Below are 5,593 nucleotides of genomic sequence, written 5' to 3'. Positions count from 1 at the left end.
ATGGTAAATATATACATATATATATGTATATATAAATTTATTTTTTTGGTTGTGGGACTTGAACGCTGGGCCTAGGGGCTGTCCTTGAGTTCTTCAGCTCAAGGCTATCGCCCTATCCTTGAGCCAAGCCCCATTTCCCGTTTTCTAAAGGTTAATTGGAGATAAGAGTCTCAAATCTTTCTGTGCCCGGGCTGAATTTATATTTTTTTCTAACAGTCTTATAGTCAGCTCTTTCTTTTCTCTGGGATCTACTTTGTAAATGGCATGATAGAAATAATTCTTTTGGTTGGGCACTAGTGATTCATGCTTATAATTCTAGCTATTCAAGATGCTAAGGTGCTAAGGGCATGGCCTAGTGGTAGAGAGCTTGCCTAGCATGCATGAAGCCCTGGGTTCAATTCCTCAGTACCACATAAACAGAAAAAAGCTGGAAGTGGTGCTGTGGCTCTAGTGGTAGAGCACTAGCTTTGAGAAAAACCCCAGGATAGTGCCAGGGTCCTGAATTCAAGCTTAGGATTGGCCCCACCAAAAAATGCTGAGACTTGGCGTACTAAGGATTCAAAGTCATGGATGTGAGGGCGATCTGGCTGCGACATCTGTCACCCCATTGATCGCCAGGGTTGATTCGGCTGATCTAGCTGGCTAGGCGGGTGTCCCCTTCCTCCCTCACTGCTCCATGTGCGTCCCTCCCGAAGCTGTGCACTCAGTCGAAGAGGACGACCATCCCCGATAGAGGAGGACCGGTCTTCGGTCAAGGGTATAGGAGTAGCTGCGCTCCCCTGCTAGAACCTCCAAACAAGCTCTCTCAAATCAGCCTGGGTAGAAAGGCTTGAGAGAGTTCATCTGCAATTAACCAGCATAATGCTGGACTGGAGGTATAGCTCAAGAGGAGAGGGCCAGAAAACTAAGCAAAAGTCCAAGGCCCTGAGTTCAAGCTCCAGTACTGGCACAAAAGAAAAATAAAGAAAAAAAATTTAAATTACCCTTTGGTCTGGACACTCATGCCTATTCTCCTAGCTACTCAGAAGCCTAAGATCTGAGGAACGTGGTTCAAAGATAACTTGGGCAGAAAAGTCTCCGTGAGACTCTTATTTTCAATCAGCTACTTAAAAACCAGAAGTGGAGCTGTGGCCCAATGTGGTAGAGTGCTGGCCTTGAGCAAAAGAGCTCAGGGATAATGCCTGGGCCCCAAGTTCAAGTCCTAGGACCAGCAAAAAAAAAAAAATAACCTTGGGCCAATATACACATAGCAACCCATGTGTACCACTGTTGTCTTGACTATAATGCTGATTTGCTTATACTAGCATGGTAAATGCTTTTGTGATTTAAAAACTACAGCATTCATAGTCAATGGCTGGTGTCAGGTAAGGTGAAGGAAGAGTGGGGTGGCAGAGGATGCTCTAAAATGGCTCAGCTGAGTGAAGGGAAGTGGGACAGGAGTTAGCTCTCCTGTTCCCACATCTCAATATGAAAATGGCTTCACATAGTGACAGGTGAATCCCACAGGATCCAGAGAAGCCACCACGTGTATCCCCGCTATACAGGACATCCTTCCAATATAACTTGTCACTCACAGAAATGGTGGGCTTCTTTAACACCTCCCCCATCCCCTCATGCAATGCCAACCTCTGGGAAGTGGATTGTGTCCTCTTCATTTCTGTCTCACTCACACTCTTATGGAACCAGTACCTTGTGATGAATGTGTGTGCACATATGTCCTACTTCTGTGTATTGAGATTGACAAGGCCTATCTCTTATATACCAGTCATATACATGATGTGCTACCCCAGATGTAGGAGCATTTGTTAATGGGGACAAAAATCAGGACAGTACAATCTTGTTTCTCCTGGGAAGGCCTCATTCTTTCCCCTTTATCTCCTCTTCTTCCTTCTTCCTACTTCAGATTGCTCCCTGTCCCCTTCGGGAGGAACCTCATCTGATCTCAGCCCTTGCTGACATGGCCATTTGAACCCATTAGCTGCTTCCTAATGAATGATTGCCTTCTTGGCCCCCTCCCCCAACCAATTGGGAGGGAGGGATCAATTAGCTGGTATTGTATACACACATACATGCATATTCTTACATGTACTTATACTCCCATGTATATATGACATAATATCACATTCATTCATAACGAACACATGCATCCTTTCCTCTTGATACTGACATCCTGTAGGGGTTCCTACCCAGCTCCTCACAGAGGTACTTCTTGGCTCACTAAGCACCCCATACTCCTCAGCCCAGCTCATTCTCACATTCCTGTGATTTCAAGTAGAACCCAAGTCTCATATGTTAAAGATGAGCGGATTGAATAACAAAATGACATGTCCAAGAACTATCAGTCAAGTCTGGTCTGATTCCCGGTCCAGTGCCCCACCACTGCTCCCCTTGGCCTAGAGAAAACTGTGAGGCCCCAAAGATAACAAGCCTAAGCTAAGACGCACGGTCATGACCTAGTCAAGACAGGGACATGAGCACACTCAGGTTCAAAGGAGAGAGAGAGTGTGGCCCAAGAGGGCTGCCTTGTTTTCCAGATCAGCTTGGCTCAAAAATTAAGGTGCGAATTCCCTATCTGACTCCCACAAGCCTTCCACTTGGTTTTCTCTTTCCAGTGAGTCTTGACCTCAGAAATCCCTGAGTGCTGGTTCTGGGAGAAGTGGAGCCTCTTAATAGGGTCCTCATGGTTTCAGTATCTGATGGAGGACGCAATGGGCCTTGGGGCTGTAGAAGTGGTGGGGACACAGGTTCTAGGTCAGAAAAGTTGGACTGGAATCCGAGCTTTCCCCATTTAGTGCTTGAGAAACTTCTGAGCGCCAATCTACTCTTAAGAGGTGTCTTAATTCTCAAATGAGGAGAATGAGACTTTGTTGCAAAGATTGAAAGCTGTATGTAAGGTCTAATATAATTTGTTTACATATGCATCCAGAAGATCTGGGAGAGTGAATTACATAAAGACAGTGGTTGAGATCTGGGGTACACTGTGGACCTAGCATGCACAAGGCCTGGGACCAACCCCAGCAGCAAGAAAACCAAAACACCTGGGGATGGTCCCCGTGGTATATGGCCGATAATGCCAGCTACTTGGGAGGTAGAGGTAAGATCTTGGTTTAAGGTCAGGCTGGCAAAAGCTTAAGAAATGCAAACTAAAAACAAAGGGATTGAGTGAAGTGGCAAACTCCAATCCCTAATTTCAATCCCTAGTTCAATCCCTAGTTTAAGCAAAGAGAAAATGAAATGAAATATAGTAATAAAACAAAACAAAATAATGGTTATCTCTGGAAATGTGTTAACAGGGGCAAGGAGAGAGACTTCTACTTTTTAACCTTATTGTCTTTTATACTGCTTTAATTTTATTACTAAGCACATATTTCACATTTATTTAAAACGAGGAAGGAGAAAAAAAACAGTAGAATGAACTACTTCTAGCCAACTAGCCTGCCGAATTTAAGACAACAAAGGGTAGCTTAATTGTTACCTGTTAGATGCATAACAATCCCTCCTTCCTGAGGTTTGTATCTTGGTGTGCAAGTGATTTGTAAATAAATTGCTGTTTAAGAGCTAGTTATGATTAACATCTAAGTAATGATGTCTGCCCAAGCACAATTACATATGTGAGCCAGCTTTAGAATCAGTGCTAAGTGGGAGTAGGTGTACATATCGTTAAGGGTGATTATGCAAATGGTGCAGGGTGGTGCTTTCGAGCACCCACTCAGTAGCCAAGCCACCGATAGGCATCCTGAACTCGCTGGAACCGTGATATTGACCAATTTATTTCACCTCTTTGGGCCTTAGTCTTCCTATCCTTAAAATGGCAACAATAACAACCTTACCTACTTCGGATCATTGCTGAGAAAGTTAGTATGAATTATAGGTAATAGGAAACTTGCCAAGCAGCCCTTAGCATAGTGTAAGTGTACAGTTCTTTTCTACGTTGTGTCTCTGTGTGTACAAAAAGAACACTGTCTCCCCTCCTTCCACGCTGGCAGTGGAGATGATCATGTGGGTCTTTTGATCTGTTGGCAGACCCCAACCATGGGAATCTACGGTGCTTAAAGAGAACAGGCTCACATTTTGTGGAGGGTCCAGAGTCAGGATCCATTCTTTCTGAGAGCCAGGAGAAGATAGAGTAACTCCATTCCGAGTTCCAGGAAACATCCCTGGCAATGCCCCCACGGTCCCTCTGGGTCCCTCAGATAGACTGAGCCAGGAGAGGGCAGGGGTAAAGAGAAGTAGGTCCTTCTTACTTCAGCAAGCAGAAGAGCCCAGGGTAGGGTTTTGTAAACTAAGGCCAGAGAGAAATATGCAGGCAGCTCCCACGATCACCATCCCCTTCAGAGAAGCCTGCCCTCCCCCTCCCCGACTCCCACTCCCTGTTCCCAGTGTTTCTGTTTAGGGCAGGATGGCCATTCCCATCCATCCCAAGTCTAGAGGCACCTCACCTCTGGGAGATGCGGGGCTGCTGAGCAAGTTAGGCAGGTTTGGGAGAAGGTGGAGAGACCTAGACTTGGGGGAGGAACCCAGATCTGGGTGCCAAGGCAGGGGCCAGCTTGGGAAGGAGAATGACTGTGTTCCTAGCTAGAACCCATCCTGGAGGGAGATGGAGTGACAGGCTGACCTACCCCCTGCGCAGTCACAGCCCCTTTTCCAGTAGAGACCCTGTGTCCCAGGGTGCTGGGGAAATTAAAAGCTTTGGAGCCCTAACCTGGGACAGAGGGTCAGGCAAGAGTTTGTAGGAATCTTAAGACAATGTAGTTTGAAATGGGGTTTACTTGTTTATTCTACATTCACCACGAAGTCACTCATGGGGGTTCGTGTGTTGGGTCCCCCCAACTCAAGCACATAGTGTATACGTCACTCCTTGGTTTGGGCACACAATCATGTACACACATATACAAGCAGGTGCAGTCACACAAGGACACTGTCCTTTCTGTCGCCTGATAAATTAATCCAGATCCCGGGAGCTTTTCAAGATGAAGAGGCCCTCTCAAAGTTTTTTTCTCCTGAAAACCCATCCCTGGGGCCGCTCCTCCCTTTGATATGTGTTTTGTCTCTCTGTAGAGTAGCTGGCTATGCTGGCCATCTACATTCATGAACATACCTGAGGTCTGGGTTTTCTAGGACCTCAGCGTGGGGGCTTCTGAAAGACGAATCTTCACCAGAGCTTTGTCTCATAAGATACTGCCTTAAAAAGAGGTCAAAAAGTGCCCTAGAGAGGGGTAGGAAGTTGAGGTGGGGTGGGCAGCAGGGATGTAGGGGTGAGGAGGGATTTGAATGGGGCCCTCATCTTCAAAGGCGTGAGAAGGGGCACGGAGGAAGAGTGCAGGGCAAGTTGGGACGGGAGCAACATGGACACAATAAGGGATATGGAAGTCTTCATGTTCTATTTTAAGAGTATATATTGTTGAATACATATTATGTTTTCATATTCAGTATACATATTGTGCATGTACTTTATGACTTAGGTTACTATATAGTATATATTATGACTTATAACATGTATTGAGCTCTATACATATATAATAATATATCTTCAGGAAGAGGCCTGGGAATTTGGTCTAGTGGTAGAGTGCTTGCCTTGCATGCATGAAGACCC

This window comes from Megascapheus bottae, chromosome 15 (assembly GCF_031878675.1).
Source record: "Megascapheus bottae isolate mThoBot1 chromosome 15, mThoBot2.hap1, whole genome shotgun sequence".
NCBI classification, from domain to species: domain Eukaryota; kingdom Metazoa; phylum Chordata; class Mammalia; order Rodentia; family Geomyidae; genus Megascapheus; species Megascapheus bottae.
This window is presented reverse-complemented; position numbering follows the sequence as displayed.